This window comes from Lissotriton helveticus, chromosome 5_1 (assembly GCF_964261635.1).
Source record: "Lissotriton helveticus chromosome 5_1, aLisHel1.1, whole genome shotgun sequence".
In the NCBI taxonomy this organism is placed as follows: Eukaryota; Metazoa; Chordata; class Amphibia; order Caudata; family Salamandridae; genus Lissotriton; species Lissotriton helveticus.
The window spans coordinates 49,982,264-50,002,578 of record NC_136065.1 but is presented as its reverse complement, the minus strand read 5'-3'; positions in this window follow the sequence as shown (position 1 = coordinate 50,002,578).

Sequence of the window (20,315 nt, the reverse complement as noted above, 5' to 3'; positions counted from 1 at the left end):
CCGGCGGCCAGTAACTTGCCGGCCGGCGTGCAATGCCTCTACTCCTTGCCGCTCTGTGTGTTCGTGTTTGCGTCCGCGTTACTCCGTGACTCCTGTTGCTCCTGCTCCATTGTACAGGCTGCGTCTTCCGCGTCTCCTGGCTGCTCCTCCGGGAAGGCAAGGCTGGGCGTGTCTAGGCACAACAGAGTCTATGATCTAGCTGCAGATTACCTACCTTAGAATTTCCCACAAGACTTTACCTCAAGCAATAACCTTGTGGGTCGGTAGGTGGCATCTATTGGCTCTACGTGACGTTGTCGGTGTCCTCTGTATCGGAAGTGACGTCCACGCCACCTATAAAGGCACCACCTCGGATCGCTGATGTCAGTTACTTTGCACGCTAGGAGTTTGGAGCCATGAAGTGCCCTGACAGTGGTGTGTTTAGAACAACAATGGCCCTGAAAGGGGTCAGCCCTGACCTTAAGAACCTGTCCGCAATGCGGGAAGGATGGGTGGGTTGGTGAGGAATCTGCAGCTAGATCATGTGTCTGCCAGATAAAGCATTACCAAAGGTAAGTAAGTTGTCAATCTGAGCTCCTGTCCTTAGTAACTTAGTGTACTTGAGTAAGCAATACGGTCATCTGGTCCTCCAATTGAGAGATCCTAGACTCTGCTTCCAGGATTTTAACTGGAAAACAAGACACTGCATCTTCGATCTTTCCTAGGCGGAGCTATAAAGAAGCACTTTCATTCTCCTAAGACTCCTTCATGTCTCCTATTTCATCCAAGATGAGATTGAGCAGCATTTTGATATCTAGCTGTTTGGTGAATTTCTATGGAGTACTTTTGAATAGATACCCAGGCAATACCATTTCTAGAGAAGGGACTGCGGACAAGGTTAGAGCAGGAAGTCCTTGAGGACAGAGCAGCCAAAAAAGCCATCCTATCTTAATTTACTCTCCAGGCAGTAGTGTTTGCTAAAAGTGGGCAGTGATGACATGTTGCTGCCTGCCAAATGTTGCAATACTATGGTATCAGCCTTAGCTCTGATGGAATGAGCCCGTAAGCCTTTATGAGGCTGCCTTTTGGCCAGAGCACAGCAAATTGTGATGCAGAGGATGACCCATCACAAGATAGCCCTCTTTTACATCCCACGACCTTTCTTTAATCCAACGTACCCCACGAAGAGTTGGGAATGCACCAGAACTCTTTAGAGCGGTCACAGTAGAACAACAACACTCATTTTGGTGTCATTCCTCCTCTTTAGAGGGGTGCGGAGGAGCATAGAAAGTGGGCATGGTGACTGAATGCCCTACGTGGAACGGTGTTATCACTTTTGTTAAGAAAGAGGCCCTAGTGCGAAACACCAACTTAAAAGGGAAAATGGTCAGGTAGGACACTTGGATGACAGAGCCTGCGATGCACTCACGCTCCTGGCGGAAGTTATTGCCACTAAAAAGACTGTTTTGATGGTAAGCAGACCGTGGGGGCAGTTGTGCAGAGGTGCGAACAGAGCACACATCAGGAACGTGAAAAACAAATTAAGGTTCTACTGAGCAGGCATGATGAAGGGGACATGTGAGAACCTATGTACAAGATCCTTAAGATATCAACTTACAATAGGGGATTTAAATAAAATTAGTTAGTCTGGCAGTCTCAAGAAGGCAAACAAGGCCAAAAGGTACCCTTTTAAGAGTACCCAGAGCAAAGCCCTGCTGGGCAAGGGTCAAAAGAAACAACAAGACTTGAAAGAGGGGATCGGAAAGAGGATCAAGTTTATCTTTCTGTATAATGTTCTACAAATTCGTTCCACCAGCAGGCGTATACAGTCTTGGGACACCTTGCTGCCAAAATACCATTACAGACTCTGGGAGGAAGGTCGAATGCTATAACTGCTGCCGCTCAATCTCCATGCACGAAGGTGTGAAGTTGAGAGGTTCAGGTGGAGGACCCTCCCCTGTTGCTGCAAAAGAAGATCCTCCCAAAGGGGCAGCGGGATCGGGGGATCGATGCACAATTGGAGAAGCTCGGGATACCAGACACTCCGGGCCCAGTCAGGACCACAAGAATGACTTGTGCCCATTCGCTTCTGATCTTCTTGAGCACTCTGGCAGGGGCAGTATGGGCGGAAAGGCGTATAGCAGGCCTGAGCTCCATTCAAGACGAAATGTGTCTCCGAGCGACAGCCGCCCTGGCAACTGCTGACATTGCGTGTTCTCAGCTGAGGCAAACAGATCTAATCAAGGCTCTCCCCACCACTGAAAGAGACCATTGCGCCACTTCCAGGAGGAGATGCCACTCGTGCTCCACTAGGCATCGATGGCTGAATTTGTCTTCCCTGGCGTTCAGGGAACCTGCCAGATGTTGAGCCACCAGGGATATGCCCTGCTGTTCCAGCCATGTCCATAGATGCTGGGCCTCTTGACAAAGGGAACATGACCCACCCCTCCCTGTTTGTTGCAGTACCACATGGCAATAGTGTTGTTCGTGAACACCTGAACCAGCATTTCCTTGATGGAAGGAAGAAAAGCTTTCAATGCCAAGCGACTCACCCAGAGCTCTGGCACTTAGATGTGGAGTTCGGATTCCGCTGGAGTCCAGAGTCCTCTGATCTCCACCTCTTCTAGTTGGCTGCCTGATCCCAGGAGTGAAGCATCTGTCACTACTGTGTGATCTGGTTGAGGAAGGAAGAGGGGTCTGCCTCTGACCCAATCCCGATTTGTCATCCACCTCTGCAGGTCCTGTGCAGTTCCCAACGAGGGCTGGACCATGTCGGAGAGATTTCCCTGATGCTGCGCTCACTGGAAATTCAGGTCACATTGCAGAGCCCACAGATGCCATTTGGCATGTGTCACTAGCGGATGCAGGAGGCCATGAGGCCCAGCAGCCTCAGAGTCAGTCTCACCGAAATCCAGAATAGAGACTGAAACATCAGTATCAGAGCCTGAATATCCTGGACTTGCCATACTGGAGCATAGGCCAGAAATTGCCCTAGTGTCCAGAGCAGCATCAACGAAAGGGAGTGACTGACAGGGAGTCGGGTATGACTTAGGCATGTTGATAGTGAACCCCAGCGAAAGCAGCTGGTTCACCGTAGTCTGGGGGTGGGAGGCTCACCTTCAGCAGCCAGTCATGGAGATATGGGGCGACTTGCATCCCTGATCTATGCAAATGAGCTGTGACCACTGCCATCATCTTGATGAACACCCGAGGGGCACTGGTAAGTCGTGAGGGGAGCTGCGTCAACTGAAAGTGCTCTTGGCATACCCTGAAAAATGGTAACGATGATCGGGGCAAGACGGGGGAGTGAAAATAGTCGTCCTGGAAGTCCAATGCTGCCACATCCAGTCACCTCGGTCTAGGGCAGACAAAACCTGAGCAAGAGTGGGCATCTTGCACTTTTCCTTTTTGAGGAAGTAGTTGGGGGCTCGAAGATTTAGGATAGGATGACGGCCCTTGTCCTTTTTTGGGACCAGAAAGTAGAAGGAACAGCAACCACCACGTACTTCTGGTGCCAGAACCCTCTCCTTGGCTCTCTTGGCCAAAGAGTACTGACTTCCTCCCAAAGCAAGTTTGGATGGTACTTCATCAGCCAATCATAAGTTGGAGGCATGGATGCATATGAAGTCTCAAAGGGGAGGGAGTAGCCCCTTCAGACTATCTGAAGAACCCACCTGTCCGACGTGATGTTTTGCCAGCAGTTGAGGTAATGTCTGATCCTGCTACCAAGTGGTCACCCATGATCTTGAAGGGCCAGACTACGAAAGTTTGGAGGCTGCATTGACAGGAGAGGACTGACCTGACCTCTGGCTGCCTGACCCACATGGTCAAGACAAGGAGCTGCACCCACAGCCGTGCAGAGGTTGCTAAACTTGTACGGTATTGTGGCTGGGATATGGCTGGCCCAGCCGAAAGCCCCTTCAAAGGCCATGAAATGAGTGACAGGCAGACGGGAGACGGGGGACGGGTGGCCACTGAGTGGCCCAAGGACTTGAAAGTAGCATGTGAGTCCTTAAAGCACTCCAGGGCCATGTCTGCCTTGTCTCCAAATAGACGGGTGCCATCAAAGGGCATGTCCAGATTAGAAGCTTGGATATCCTCAACAAAGCCAGAAGTTTTCAGCCAGGTGTGGCGTCAAACAGCCACCGTCGACGACATCGCTCTGCTCAGTGTCAAGCCCACAGCGAATGATGAACTTTGCCATATTTTTCCTGAGTGATACTGCTTTGTGGAAAATGGCCCGATCCTAACCATTTCCCACACGAGTGGGAGTAATGGACCATTAGACATGCAGTGTTCACCGCCCACAATGCAAGGCTGGTGTAAGAAAAACATGTCTTGCTCCAACTATTTAGCCTCTAGGATTTCTTGTCAGGGGGTGCGGAAGGGAATGTGCCCTGTGAGGTAGAGGTCTGGACCACCAAGCTCTTGGGGGTAGGGTTTTTGGTGAGGAATTTTGGGTCACCCAATGCAGGGCGATGGTGGTGGATGATTGTCCTATTCACAGGTGCCCCTAAGCTGTGCTTGGACCAGGTTCCCAGAAGGGCATCAGTCATGGCCTCGTTGAAAGGCAGGAGGGGTTAGGAGGAGAAGATACCTGGCTGCAGGACCTCTGTCAATCTTGACTTCTATGGAAGGGAGCTGAAGGTCCAGGGCCTCAGCTGCCCTTCTCCCACCATAGCCTATGAATCTTCTTCCTCCTTAGCCATGGTAGGTGGAGAAAGCAGGCCTGAATCTGGAGAGATATGTAATCCACCAGCCTCACCCACTTCCTCATACCAGCCTATTCATGCTCAGATTGGTCTTGTCAAGGCTCCAGTGGCCCCTCCCAATCTGCCTCCATTCCTAGCCCTTTAAAATAGGGCTGAGGAACTGACTGAGGAACCAAGGGTACTGTCAGCGCCAGAATAAGTGTCGGCAGGTGCCGGTCAAGCTCCGGATTGTCAGGGCTGGAGTCTCAGCGCAGGGGCCTTCTCCATGGAATGGTCACAGTGGCATGACCAGCGCCAGTCTGGACCTACCAACCCGATGGAGCCTCCTCTTTGCCTCTGGATCCAAAGGCATGCGGGAAGGGTCAGGTCGGTCAAATATGAGGCACATGGCGTCATACATTCTTTAAGCTTGGCGTGGGACGGTCCAGCTCCTGGAAAGGCAGGGAAGGACGGAGCCAACCCAAGCGCAGATTCTGCAGACAGAGGCCTAGTGCGTTGAGACTTCTCCTTCACATCAGCCGATGGATGGGGAGAAGTTGAAGCACGCTTCATCTTCTTGTGTTTCTTATGCCACTTACCCGACCGACCCAACAAATTTGAGTAAGAGGGCAAGGACTTAGGATGCCCGGAGCAGTGGCCAAATCTTCTTCTCGATTAGGAACGAGAACAAGACCTCTGGGGTGAACAGCGTGGTGCCGAGCGCCGGGCTGCAAGCAACTTTCCCTTAAAGCTTTCAGAGCCATGGCCCGGCAGTCAGAGCATGACTTTGAGTTGCAGTCCTGCTCCAGGCACCAGAGACAAATCAAGGGCAGAACCATCACTGACATTGCGTGATGGCAGGCACCGCATGGTTTGAATCCAGAAGTCATTGACATGTTTGTAAAAAATCTGCACACCAAATTCATCGACCAAATTAGAAAAAAACTGTCAAAAAGTGGAAGAAGATAGCTCTCTTCACAGATAGCACTAGCTTGCATGGAAAGAAAAGAACTGATGTCAGCGCACTGAGGTGGCACCTTTATAGGTGACGCAGATGTCACTTCTGTCGTGGATGGTGCAGATGATTTCACACAGAGCCGACCGATGCACTCATACTGGCACTCAAGGGTACTGATCAAGGAAAGGTCTTCCGGATCCAATCTGACACCTGGGAAATTCAAAGGTAAGGAATCTGCAGCGAGATGTCTCTATCAGATAAACCTTACTATGAGGCCATTCGTGTTAGGTGCATAAAGAGATATCTTTAAATGTAAAATTTCAATTTCTTATGAAAGTTCAAAGAAGTACATTTTTTGCCATTATCCATGACTATAATAGATGGCAAGCCTCCTTTGTGGAAACACTATCTTAGTAACTGAATGGGGGTACCAGTGGTGGGTTGGGATACCCATTTTATCTCTGCCCACCTGGAACAAATCTATGAGGACACATGCATACACTTTACACTTTGAAAAACTTTCATATGGTCCTAAAATGTCAAATGCAAGTTTGTCCTATGGTCTGCTGGGAAAATCTGAGCAAATAAACAGAACAGGGGAGGGGGTGTGAGGCAAAGACAATATGTTTCCACACCTTGAAGCCTTTGATTGAGCACAGCCCAAGACCTTCAGCACTGGCATCAATACATAGATAACATCTCAATTTCTGATCAAAAGGAAATAGGGGTAGTGCATTGACTATGGAATACTTCAGCTTATCAAAAGCATCCTGGTGTACTTTTGTCCAATTGAACTGCACACATTTTTTTGCAACTCCCTTAAACGTGATGCTAATTGAGAAAATCTGCATATGAAGCTGGACTAAAACTCATGCAATCCCATGTAAGGTCAGTCCTTATCATTGGGTGTGGGTACCTTTTCAGTTGCTTGCATCAAACTCGGATTAGGGGAAATTCCTTTACAAGAGATGGTATGACCAAGATACTCAAACTCCTGAGTGAGAAATGTACACTTCTCCATCTGCAATGTAATTCTCCTTTCTTGAAAATAATGTTACACCTCTGACAATCATGAGTTATGAAAATCAATAGAGTCAGCAAAATCCAAAATGTTTTCTTGAAAAGCCATATCCCCCTGCATGCCCTTGAAAAGTGAGAACATCAGTTTTTGGAAAATGGATGCGGCTGATGCTAATTAGAATGACATGTGTACATACCTAAAAGCTCCATCAGGACAGATAAATGTAGTCAGATGTCTGCAACATTCTTCCAGTTTGATCTGGTAATAATAAGCAGATTTGAGGTCTAAGGACGTAAAACATTTCACACCTTCCAACTGTGCTAACAGCTCCTGAATTTTAGGCAGGAAATGGAAGTCAACAATATTTTGATTTGTTTGTTCAGAGATCTCAAATCAGCACATAACCTGAAGGAACCAGATTTGTTTTGCCAACACAATGGGTGAAACCCCTTAAAAGGAATCAACTGGTTCAATTACCCCATCAGCTTGCAGTGCAGGACTACGATCTTTACTGACACTAAGAGATACATCTCTAATCCTATGTTTAACAGGAGATGCACCACCTTTAAGTTTAATCTCATGAGTGAATCAACTAACCATCCCAACTATTTTCTGATTGCATCATTGTACTAGGAAATAACACAATGCATACCTTTGTGAAAGACCATACAATATAGTGAGAAATCAGATGATGAATCAAGAAAAGGTCCAAGGTTTCCTTGGTGCCGCTAGCCCAAAACATGTTCACCATTCTTAACTACATATATCTTTCCTAGAATAGTGTGAGGAAAAAATGAAATAGATACCACAAAGTAACCTCGGAATGTTAATAATCATTTACCCGTAACCATAGGCTTTTATATTGTTATCATCTAATTCTCAATTTTTCCATTGTTCCTTGAAAAAAGCTGATGATACTAATGAAAGAGATAAACCTGACTTGACCAGCATTACAGATTTGACTCCTTCAATCATAATTTAGCAGTTGGGTGGTTTACATGAATCAGTGTTCCCTGGTGTGAATAAAAATGTATTGTAACCACCAGAAGTCAGAATCATGTTCTCCTCATCCTGGGTGTCTTACAAAGTCTCCGTTTTATTCTCCATAATGGCTCCTAGACCTTATGTCCTCCCTCTGAATCCTTCTCATGTGTCTTAACCTTACCCTCCTCCCCTGTACTTCTTGGTTCTACCTCACTTCCTGCTGCCATTCACTGCATCTTGTCCTCTATCTCCGCCCTTCTGCTCCTGGTTCTAACACCCTCTTCCTTCCTGCTGCCATCCACTGCATCTTGTCCTCTATCTCCTCCCTGCTGCCTCTTGTTTCTAACACCCTCTTCCTTCCTGCTGCCATCCACTGCATCTTGCTCTCTGCCTCCTAGCTCTGCCACCCTTGATGTTGCATCCACAGCATTTTGACATTTGTCTCCTCTCCTGGCCTCCGGGCTAACCCTCCTTTTCTGCTGGTGTCCACTCCATCTTGTCCTCTGTTTACTCCCCTCTGCCTCCTGGTTCTCATCACCCTTCCTGCTAGAGCCTACAGCATCTTGTCCTTTGTCCCCTCTCCTGTGCCTACTGGTTCCCTCTACCGTTTCCACTGCCATCCACTGCATCCTGGTGTTTTTTGCATCCTCCCCTGTGCCACCTGGTTCTGCCACATTTCCTGCTGCTGTCCAATGCATCTTCTTATCCTCTTCACCCCCCTCCAGGTTCTTCCATCCTTCCTGCTGCATCCACTGCATCTTGTCCATCATCCCCTCCTCTGTGCCTCCTGGTTCTACCGCCCTTCTTGCAACATTTACTGACTCTTGTCCTTTGTATCCTTCCCCTGCCTCCTAGTTATCACCACCCTTCCTGCTGGCGTTTGCTGCATCCTGCCCTTGTTGCCTCCCCCTGCCTCCTAGTTCTCACCCCCTTCTTGCTGACAACTGCTGAATCTTTTCTTCTGCCTCCTCCGCTGTGCTCTCTGGTTCTCTCTATCTTTCCTGCTGCCGACTAATTCATCTTGTCCTCTGCCTCCTCCCCTCGGTCTGGTTCTACCTCCCTTGTTGCTGCAGTCTGCTGCATTGTGTCCTTCGGCCTCCTCCCCTCTGCCTCCTGGTTCTATCGCCCTCTCCCTTCTTGCTGCATCTTGTCCTTTGTCTCCTCCCTTGTATGTCACATTCCTACATTCTGCATCTACTGCATCTTGCATTTTTGCCCTCCCTTCTGCTTCTCACCACCCTCCATGCTGCATCAACTGCATCTTGTTGTCTGTCTCCTCCCCTGTGCCTCCATATTCTGCCCACAATTCATGCCAACGTCCACTTCTTACAAGATCCCTCTGGCCAACGTTATTCGTTCCCATGACATCATCATCCTTGCTTATGCCGAAGACCCACAACTCATACCCTCCCTCTCTGACAAGACGCACAACACAAGAAACAAGTTCACTAGCCTGCATGTCTGAAGTCACTAACTATATGAAAGCTACTGCCTCAAGCTCAAAACTGATAAGACAGAAATACTGTTCTATGGCAAGACCATCTCGCCATGGGACTCCAACTGGTGGTCAGCCGAACTATGGCCTGCACCCACACTCACACCCAGCACCCACACCAGGAACCTCGGAATAATCATCAACTTCAACTGGACCTGACCTGACAATCAACACAGTCACTGCATCCTGCTTCCACACCCTGAAGATACCCAGAAAGATCTTCAAATGACTCGCAGACAGCAAGAAAAAGATTAACCTGACTCAAACAGCAGTACAGATTTGACTCCATCAATCATAATTTCGCAGTTGGGTGGTTTATATGGATCAGGGTCCACTGATGTGAATAAAACTTTATTGTAACCATCAGAAGCCACATTCATGTTCTCCTTATCCTGGGGGACTTGGAAAGTCTCAGTTTTATTCTCCAAAATGGCTCCTAGACCTTATGTCCTCCCTCAGTATCCTCCTCTTGTGTCTTAAACCTTACCCTCCTCCCCTGTACTTCCCACTGCTGGTGTCCACTGCATCTTGTTCTCTGTCTCCTCCCTTCTGCTTCTGGTTCTATCACCCTCTTCCTTACTGCTGCTGTCCACTGCATCTTGTTCTCTGTCTCCTCCCCTCTGCCTCCTAGTGTCTGATCTTAGCTAATAAGAACCCCCCCGGGACTTCTCCTGGTGGCCACCCAACCTAGGTCCCACGCCTGTCCCCAGAAACCACGTCAGAAGCCTCGGCATCATCATTAACGACAAGCTCTCCATGAGCAAACAAGTCAATGCCGTTATTGCATCCTGCTGCCACATTCTCAGAATGCTTTGCAAAATCTTCAAATCACTCCCCATGGACGCAAGACGCACGGTCACCGAAGCCCTCATCACAAGCAGGCCGACTAAGGCAATGCATTCTATGTTGGCATCTTCAGCAACTCATGCAAAGACTCAAAACTATCCAGAGCACCGCTGCCAGGCTCATCCTAGACGTCCCCAGAAGCAAGCACATCACCCCCTACCTCACGGAACTGCACTGGATACCCATCCAGAAAAACTGCAAATTCAAACTTGTGTTCCGATCCTATAAAGCACTCTACAACAGAGGAACGGTCTACCTCAACGACCAAATCCAACTCGACCAACCATCCAGACAGCTGTGCTCCACCTCCCTCTCCCTTGCACGAATCCCTTGCATCTGCAGAAGCAAGGCAGGGGGAACAGCCTTCTCCTTCATCCCCGCCAAAAGTTGGAAGGAACTCCCTCTACATATCAGGACCGCCACCCCTCTCCTCAACTTTCCAGAGAAGCTGGAGACCTGGCTGTTCAACTAAGAACACTGTATCAACAATATCTGAAATGCCGGATAGAGAACCTAGCCGTGGAGGTAGATCACTATCTATAATAGATGTAACCTTGAAAAAGGGAAGGATATCCTTTTTCTTGAGTCCCCTCACTCACCGGAGTTTCCTCACAGTGACATGCTTTATCATTGGGGCCATCCCAACCCGCTGCGGGTTGAGGCGTGCTACGACTTCCGAACTACGTAGGAGCACTGGTAAGTGAGGACTATGTGTGGTGCAGTGGAAAAAGTGAGTGGAGTGGTGTGAGTTAAAAATACCTTACTAGTGGGCGGAATTACTTTTATTCTTGCTCCTAGTAGCTATATTAAAAATGGGGTGGGTCCCTAGCTCAGTCCGGTAAAACAATGAGACCGGAAACCTAGTAGAGTGCTGCCATGTTTTGAGCTGTACCCCTCAGCTCTTCTTCAGGACATCACAGGGTCCAGCGCCGTGAGTACCACTCCAAGGTGTGTAAGTGATGCCTAACAATGAGCATTTAGATAAGATGAAACATATACATATGACACTTCAGTAATTCAGTTGTGTATCTGCAGGTAAAAAAGAAGAATAGGTTAGGGTGCAGCACCTTGCCGTCTGCTGGGTCTCCTCTTTTCCTTATGGTATACTTTTAAAGATAACATAATCAAAAAGATATTGAGCCTCTATGCTGCATTATCGTGTGAATGATGTAGTGCTTCCTGGAACTGTCACGGGATTGTGCCTACATCAGGAAAAATTATTTATATACACCATATGTACATATGATTGCCCTCGTGAAAACCGCATGCTTCAGGATTCCTGTAAAAAGGACATACTCGTGTGCGGCATTTGTAATAATTAAAACATTTAAAAAGACCCAGAAAAATTAAAGAGGGAAGGGAAGAAAAGTGTAGAAAAGTGTCGCAGATACATATCGTGAAACAATACATTAAACAGACAAAACAGACATGCGGGATATCACATACGTTTCTTAAAGGCTGTATTAAGCCTCTTGGTCAAGCGAGGAAAGAAGGAGATCCGCGTAATTGTTCTGTGAGGGAAAGAAAGCATGATTACTTTCCCGTCGGACGCGGATCTCGCCGGGGTTGCCGAGGCGTGCTGTGTATATTAAGCACAGTAACGCCCAAGCTCTATTGTGCCTGTGAAAAGGGGGTGGGTTAGTCTTACTTGATGCGGAGGAGCTCCCTGCCGGAAAACCTACTCGGCATCCCTCGAGACCGGAAGATTCCGTCTCGCTGGGGGACGCCGAGTATAAAGGAAATGTGCCCGCCTAGTTCTCTGTGGATGACTAGAGCGGGGACCCTCCAAAGATGGCCGCACTCTTTTGGAACAACGAGTGTGCCATATTGGAAAACTCGGTAGTACGATGTATTGACGTGAGTCTATGTGCGAATGGAACAAATTAAACAAAGATCAAAAAATATAACAGAACAGAACAAAACCAAACAAAACAAAACAAAACACGGTGGGACAATCCCTAATGCTATAATTTAGCTAAAATATTTAAATGTTAAATATTATTATCCGTGTATTTGAAAAACAGATTCCAGGAGATTAAATAACAGGAAATTAAATATCATGCATAATTGTCTATCACTAGGAAGATGCTATACAATTTATACATAACAAAAATATAATTAAACAAAATGATATTGTATTGACCATTATAAGTCATATGACTGGTGGAGTATCTCTATTGTATCTCCATAGTTATGGAACTTGCAGTTATGCCATAGAGAAACTAGAAAAAAAGAAAGCTTTTCGTACGTGAAACCATAAGCTGTTAGAAAATCAAAAATCAATGCAAATAGGTTTTTACAAGTTGCAAAAATTATGCAACGTAAGGGGGGGGAGAAAAACAGAAGATAGCGTTTGATCGTTCTGCTAAAGAAATGTTTTCTTGATAGTACATCAGGGTTGTTTTGCCAACTGCCCCCGTGGAAACAGAAGATAGCGTTTGATTGTTCTACTGAAAAAATGTAAGGTTTTGCTTGATAGTACATCAGGGTTGTTTTGCCAACTGTCCCCATGGAATGGCGTCATTCAAGCCTTTGCTGTCAGTTTTGAGTTTGTACACCCAGCGTTGTTCTTTTTGGAGTAGACGTTGTTCAAGATTTTCATGACCTTCCAGGCATTCAAGGATCACCCATTTCATGTCATTGGGTGTGTGATGTTTTTCGATGAAATGAGATGTCATTTTTGTTGTGTTCTTCTTACATCTTATGTTACTCCGGTGCTCCACTATTCTCGTGCTTGCCTTTCTTGTGGTCATACCGATGTAATGAAGGTTACAAATGCAGGTGATCATATATACAACACCTGTAGTGTTGCAATTTGTGAAGTTTCGAATTTCCCACGTCATTTTATTGTTGAATTCGATCTTTTTTGTGGCGCTTGTCAGATGACTGACACTGCAGTTACTGCATGGGTAGTGTCATGTGGGCATTGTTGTGATGGTACTCTGTTTGTTACCCTTATTTCCAGGTTTTGGGCATGTGTGAACTAAGTAGTCTCTAAGGTTTTTACCTTTCTTGTGACTAAACATTGGTGTTGGAATGTTAAGACTGCCACAGTTTAAAGTACGCCAGTGTTTCTTGATGATTTTAGTTACTTTGTCTGAGGCGATATTATATGTGGTGATGCAGATAGGTCTTTTTTCTGTGGCCTCTTTTCCTATTTTGGGCTCTAGTAGAGCATCTCTATTATTGTTGGCAGCTCTCTTTTTGGCTTTTTTGACCAGATTTTGTGGATACTGTCGGTTGGTGAGTTTTTTAGTCAGGTCATTGGCTTGTTGGTTAAAATTCTCTTTCTCAGTGCAGTTACGCCTTAATCTTAAAAAGTGTCCAAACGGCAGGTTCTCTTTAAGCTGTCTGGGGTGGAAGCTATAGTAGATTAAAAGGCAGTTCCTCGCAGTCAGTTTAAAATGGGTAGGCGTCTTCAAAACCTCTCCAGTTGCGATGATGTTTAGGTCTAAGAACACCAGATGTGATCTGCTCATGATGTGTGTGAATTTTAAAAAGGGATCCTGGTGGTTGAGCCATTCAATAAACTCCGTTGCTTCTGTTTCTGTCCCTTCCCATATGAGTAGAACATCATCGATGTATCTTTTCCACAGGCCTAGATGTTGCCTGTATGGCTTAGAGTTATTGATGATCTTATGTTTCTCGAGATGGTGTACGTACAGACCCGCTACACTCGGTGCAAAGGTGCTGCCCATGCTGGTCCCATGTGTCTGGCGAAATAGGGTGTCCTCAAATCTGAAAATGACATATCGTGGTGTCTGGTATATCCATGTTTGTTCAAAAAGGACATCCTCCAATATCTGTAAGGTTTCTGTATGGGGGAGACTTGTGTATAGACTTTCCACGTCTAATCCAATTAGGATATTTTTTGTGGGGTTGAAGTGCAGATCTTGAAGTAAGCAGAGTAACGATTTTTTATCCTGGTGGTATGTGTCAGTGTTTTGGATTAAAGGTCTCAGGAAAGCGTCAGCAAATTTGGACAGGGGTTCGAGGATTGAGCCTATGCCTGACACAATGGGTCTGCCTGGTGGTTTGGTTATAGACTTGTGAATTTTTGGTATTGTTTAAAAATAAGGGACCGTGGGGCTAGTGTTCTCTAAGAAATCAGGCTCTTTTTTGGTCAACCAATTATTTGCTGTTGACTCCTCCACTAGGGAGGCGATCTCTTTTCTGAGACGGTTAGTAGGGTCTTCTGTAATCTTCACATAGTTTCTCTGGTCAACTAAGAACACTATATTCTAATCAATAGAGAAGGATCACTTGTCCTGCATAACATCGGGTATGCGGAATTGGTTTCTTGTAAGTCCCAATAAAAAACCCTCATACGCGTGTAGTTTTACTGGGTAACGTTTAAGCAGTATATCTTGGTTCTCCGCTTTGTTTTACACGTGTTGGCATAATCATTGGGTTTAGTGGTTATGCAACTCCACCAGGAGGAAATACCCTTTAGTTAAGGCAGTAGTGATCAGAAACAGTGCTCGTGAATAAGTGAAGAAAATTTAAAACAGTCTCTATAGTCCAGACATTCTTATTTATTCTCTCTGGGTTCTAGAGGCATTAAAAGCAATGTGGGTGATTTTGAGTTATTATGACTCAATCACACATGGGAATAGTGTAGGTCGACATGTTTCAGCCCTCAATCGCCAGTCGGTCGGGTGGGCTTTCTTCAGGACCAAGGGGTGTGTTCTGTGTGAAAAGATACTACCAAGAATTTCTTAGCGTCTCTGTGCATCTTAAACTCAACCCAGACAAAACAGAGCTGGTGTTGACAGGTGGTTCATCCAGCCCCTGGTCCCCTATCTTCTGGCCCCCTTCCCTTGGCCCCCCTCCTGCCCCCGCAACCTCAGTTAAAACTCTCGGCATCAAGCTTAATCCCCAACTCACCCTTCACTCCCAGGTCAGCTCCGTGGTCTCTTCTTCCTTTCTGGCACTGCGTACCATACGCAAGGTGTCCCGTTTTTTCTCATTTGATGCACTTAAACTGATTACTCTTGCCATGGTCGTGTCCCGCCTGGATTACGGCAACGCCCTATATGCAGGTATTCCTGCATATAGTCTTCGGCGGTTGCAGCAGATCCAAAACCAGGCGGCGCGCCTGGTGTTCAAACTCCCTAAATCCCACCATGTCACTCCCCTCCTAAAGTCCCTACACTGGCTTCCTATCTGTGCCCGTGTCCAGTTCAAGCTTGCCTCTATCACCTTCCAAGCGCGACTGGGCATGGCTCCGGCTTTCATCTCATCTGAGATTGTTCCCTATGTCCCCGCCAGGGAACTGCGGTCTTCTACCCAATCCCTCCTTACGGTCCCACGGTTCCGGAGAAATAAATGGGGAGGCTCTAAATTTGCGACCCTTGCCCCGATTTTTTGGAACTCACTGCCTTTGCAGCTCAGAGCTTCTACTTCGTACCTACTGTTTCGGAAACAGCTTAAGGCACATCTCTTTGCTAAATCTTTTTAACTAATAAATCTGAGCTCTCCCCTCATGTTTAGCTCTCTGTCAGTTTAGCGCCATGAAACCGCTGGTGTACGTGCGCTGTATAAATAATTTTAAATAGAAATAGAAATAGAAATGGGACCGCTATTATTGCGGTTCCTCAAGGTCTATGATACCTGTGGAAACAGTTAAGATGGAGGGGGTTTTTCGGCTATTCATACTTTAGAATCTCCAAAGGACAATTAAAAACGATTTCGTGTCAATTTACGATCAAAATATTTACTTCAAACTCTAATCCCTGTGTCTCAGATAAGGTCGACTCTCACTAAAATCAGCAAACAGAACCAATTTTCTATGGGCGAGCGTTATTGTTTACAGCTTTCTGAATTCTCAACTCGTAACCATTCTATATATATAGGTATGCTTGCGAAGCCGTTGTTCTTATATCTAGGTTGGTCTTCAATCATCGCAATACATGCTTCAATCACACGGAACACGAGATATTGAAGGATGAATGACAATTCTCTTACTCAATAGAAGGCGCACTTCATATACCTTCTAGGACACTCATTCAGTCAGTGTATTCATAAGTACTAACGGACAAAACTAAAACCGACAGTGGCGTATTTCATTTACCTACTGATTCGGTTTTAGTAACTCTCATACTCAATGTTGGGCATGGTTAGTAATCGACTTAGGGTTGTTATGGGGTAGTGGTGTGGGGCTGTTACTCTATTTCGTTCGTTCAAGTGGTTCGATAGCATTCATTTCACTCGTATTATACATTCAATTCACGTACCTTGAAAGCAGTTACCTTACTACCTCTTCAGGATCCATGTGGGTCAGCGGAGGCCTGCTATGGGGATAGGTTGCATTTTAGATAACATTACAGCGTTTCTCATACGTTACGGTTTGTAGCCATCTTTTCCCCTGCTACCTGCGGTTCCTCCGTAATCAGACTTGTTCTGACTCTGCCACTGATGGTCCCGGAAACCACGGTGTTGCCGGGTTCGTGTTCTTTGAAGGGTGTGTTACAGTGTAGAAAGACTGTTGCCTGCTCATTAGTCTTTTTTCTAATGGCATATCGAATTTACAGATTTCACAGTTTCATAAATGTGTTTCATTTTGTGAAATGATGTCCCTTGACAAAAAGAGTAATTTGAACGATGAATTTTAGAAAGTGGGTACTCGCAATATCAGCCTCTTTTATTAAATTGAAATGCAGCTCGTGAAATGTTGGAAGACTGCTCCCTGCTCATTAGTCTTTTTTCTTATGGCGTCCTAATTTTACAGTTTTCACAATTTCATAAATGTGTTCAGTTTATGAGATAATGTTCCGTAACTAACATATTTTGGGAAAAGGAATTCTGATATTTTTGGGAAAAGAAATTTATTAAAGGTGGAGACTCGCAGTTACAGCCTCTTTTCAAATTTCTGTATGCAGCTCGAGAAGAATCACGTATTTTGTATTAATTGCTGTGTCCTTGGTTAGAGATATTGCCCTACCTTGAGGTTTCATTTTCTTCAAATCATTAGCCACATTTCTTGACTCCCACATCAAATAAAGGTCAAATATAGGTCATTTTCCATCTAGGATTGTAAAATTGTTCAGTGGGTAGTCCTGATGTAACCATAGGGGTTAACACGAACCTGTTCATTTATAAATGCTTCCCCATGGGATATTATCGTTCAGGCCGTCACGGTCCGTGCCCAACCTGTGCACCCATCTTTGCTCCTTCTCAAAAAGGATTATTTCCGCATTGTGGTCTTTGTTTGGCAATGTTTCCAGGACAACCCATTCCAAATCTTTGGTTGTGTGCCCTGCTTCTAGGTAGTGTGCCGACATCTTAGTAGTGATCTTTTTTAATTTGACATTGCTCTTGTGCTCACACATTCGTTGTTTTATTTTCCTGCATGTCATGCCAATATAAAGTTTTTTGCATGGACATGTTATCATGTAAATCACATGAGTCGTGTTGCAATTAGTGTGATTCAACAATTTCCATCTCAAATCAGGCAACAGCTGGATTTCTTTGGTCACCTTCGTCAGTGGACAGACCGAACAGGAGCCGCAGGGGTAGTGTCCCTTGACTGGACGTTTATCCCATAGTGAGTGTGTGATGGCTGGAGGTTGTCTGGGGGCAGGTCTCGTGTGAACAAGTATATATTTTAAGTTCCTCGTTCTTTTGTGTGCAAACCTTGGTTTCGGCCAATGTATGTCTGCTGAAGTGAGGATTTTCCAGTTTTTATTCACACTCTTCTTGAGTTTATTGCTAGCAGGTCCATAAGTTGTTACACATGTCAGAATGTCAGATTCTTGTTCTCGTTGTATTAGTTCGAGGAGCCCCTCTCTGTTCTGATTCCTGGCTCTTTTCTGGCATCTGTCGATAATTCTTTTTTGGTAATTCCTATTTTCCAATTTTCTCCCCAGATCCCGTGCTTGTTTTCTATACTCATTGGTATCGCTACAATTCCGACGTAATCTCAGGAATTGACTGTAGGGGAGATTCTCCCTTAGTGGTCTCGGGTGATAACTCTGGTAGGAAAGTAGACTGTTCTTAGAAGTGGGTTTGTAGAAAGTCTTGGTTTGTAAGGTTTCTCCTTCTACATAAATGGTGATATCCAGGAAGTCTAGATGTTTTTTGTTGGCTGTATAGGTGAATTTCAGCCATAGGTCTCGTGTGTTTATCCAATTATGGAAGTTCACTAGGCTCTCCATGTCTCCTTTCCAAATTAGGATGACGTCGTCGATGTAGCGGCGCCACAACAAAATCTGTTCCGGTATGGGTTGGCCGGGTTGTTAACGTGTTCCATCTCAAAATTGCTCACATATAGACCCGCCACACTTGGAGCAAATGTGCTTCCCATGGATGTACCATGGCATTGTTGGTACATGGAGTCATTGTACTTAAAATAGTTCTCTGTGAGGGCCATTTTACAGCATTCTAAAATGAAGTGTCTAGGTGTCTTGTAATTCCAGTCTCTATCGAAAAGAATGTTCTCTAGAGTTTCTAAGGTCTCTTGTTGTGGCAAACTAGTATATAGAGTTTCCACATCTAGCCCCACTAAGATCATGGTGTCTTCTGAGTAGTGAACATCTTTAAGAAGGTTCAGGAGGTCCCTTGTGTCCTTAAGGTATGTAGGTGTTCTTTGGACAATCGGTTTCAGGTATTGGTCTGCGAATTGAGACAGTGGTTCTAAGACTGAACCAATACCAGAAACTATAGGTCTCCCTGGTGGAGGGACATGTTCTTTATGTGTCTTGGGCAAGGAGTAGAAATAGGGCATTCTAGGATTTGTAGTTTCTAGGAATTCTGCCTCCTTTTTCGAAATTCAATTATTCATTTCTGCTTCATTCACCATTAGTGTTATGCTTCTCTGTAGTCTTGGTGTTGGGTCGATGTTGATCTCTCTGTAGAATTTCTGATCTGACAGGAGATCTAAACATTGCTTGTTGTAGCCCTCCTTTGTGAGGAGGACTACACCGCCCCCCTTGTCTGCTTGCTTTATAATGATCTCACCATCATTCTTGAGTTCATTCAAGGCCTGTTGTTCAGCTCTTGAGAGATTCTGGAATGGTTTGTTCGTAGTGTCTTTAAGAGCATCCATGTCTTTCATAACTGCTTGTTCGAAAGTCAGTATTTCTATAGGTACCTGCGAGTTTAGGGGACAGAGGCTAGATTTTTTTTCTTAAGGTGGTATCACCTTCTGAAGATTGTGGAGTCTGGTTATTAAAGAATGACTTCAACTTTAGTTGTCGGCAGAATTCAGCTAATTCGCATTTCATTTTGAAAATGTCATGGTTTGGTGTTGGGACATATCCAAGACCTTTATTGAGTATTCTTTCTTGGTCTTCAGTCAGGACTTTGTTTGTGAGATTTACTACAAGGTTGTTGTGTTCGATCCCGCATTCCCTCTGGTCACACTCCTTGTCTGCACCTGTCGGGCTTTGTCTTGCCAGGTTACACCTTTTTGTCTCGGTCCGCGGTTGTTCTGGCCTCTCCCTAAAAAAGAAGGCCCTTGTTGGTAATTTGTTTGTTGCATTTGTGCATTCATCGGTGGGGGACCTTGGAAGTACTGGTCTACCCATCCTTGGAAATGGGGATTGAAGGGTGGGAAGGGCATCATTGCTAAGTTTGGTGGATATTGGGGAGTCCGCCAATAGTTCCTACCCCGTCGGTTACCTCTCCTGTTACGATTCCTTCCTCTTTGGTTCAAGGAGAAATCGTCTCCACTCCAGTCAGAGCCATCTGTTGATGATCCGCTATTAGAGCTACGATTTGATCCATTGTCATTGGGATTAAAATCCTTGCTACTATACGGATGAATTTTTTCCATTGAAAATTTCTTTAGTTCTTTTCCTAACTTCTGCAATTTCTGTTGGGTTAGGTACTCTTGGGTCTGACTCATTTCTTGATTTATTTCTTCAAGTCGTTGTTTGTATACAGTTATATGTACCATATTGTTAAGTTTAGTCTCTATAACCTGGATTTTTATTGTCAATTCATTAGTGATTTTAGTGGCAGTTTTTATTATCAACACTAAATAGTCTCTGGTACACTTCCAAGAGATTGCTGACCAATCTTTACGGAAGGCTAGGTCTTTCAGGAAAATTCTGGGTGCATTTGTTACCCAGAGACCTTTGGGTGCTGTATTAACTCTTAGGTACTCGGTCATTATTATTCCATGTACCGCTGTTCTCACCTCTTCTTTTTTGAGTTCAGAAAGTTCATCCCATTCATTATTGTTTGCCAAAGTCTGTGAGAGGTCCTTATCTAATAGCAACGGAGGTCGAGCGAGTATCTCTTCAATTTCTTCTGTTGAGTAACTCAATCCTAGGTTGTCTGCCATGTTGAATGCTCTTACTATTTATGGAGGGCAAAATGGATGCAACCGGTTTCTCC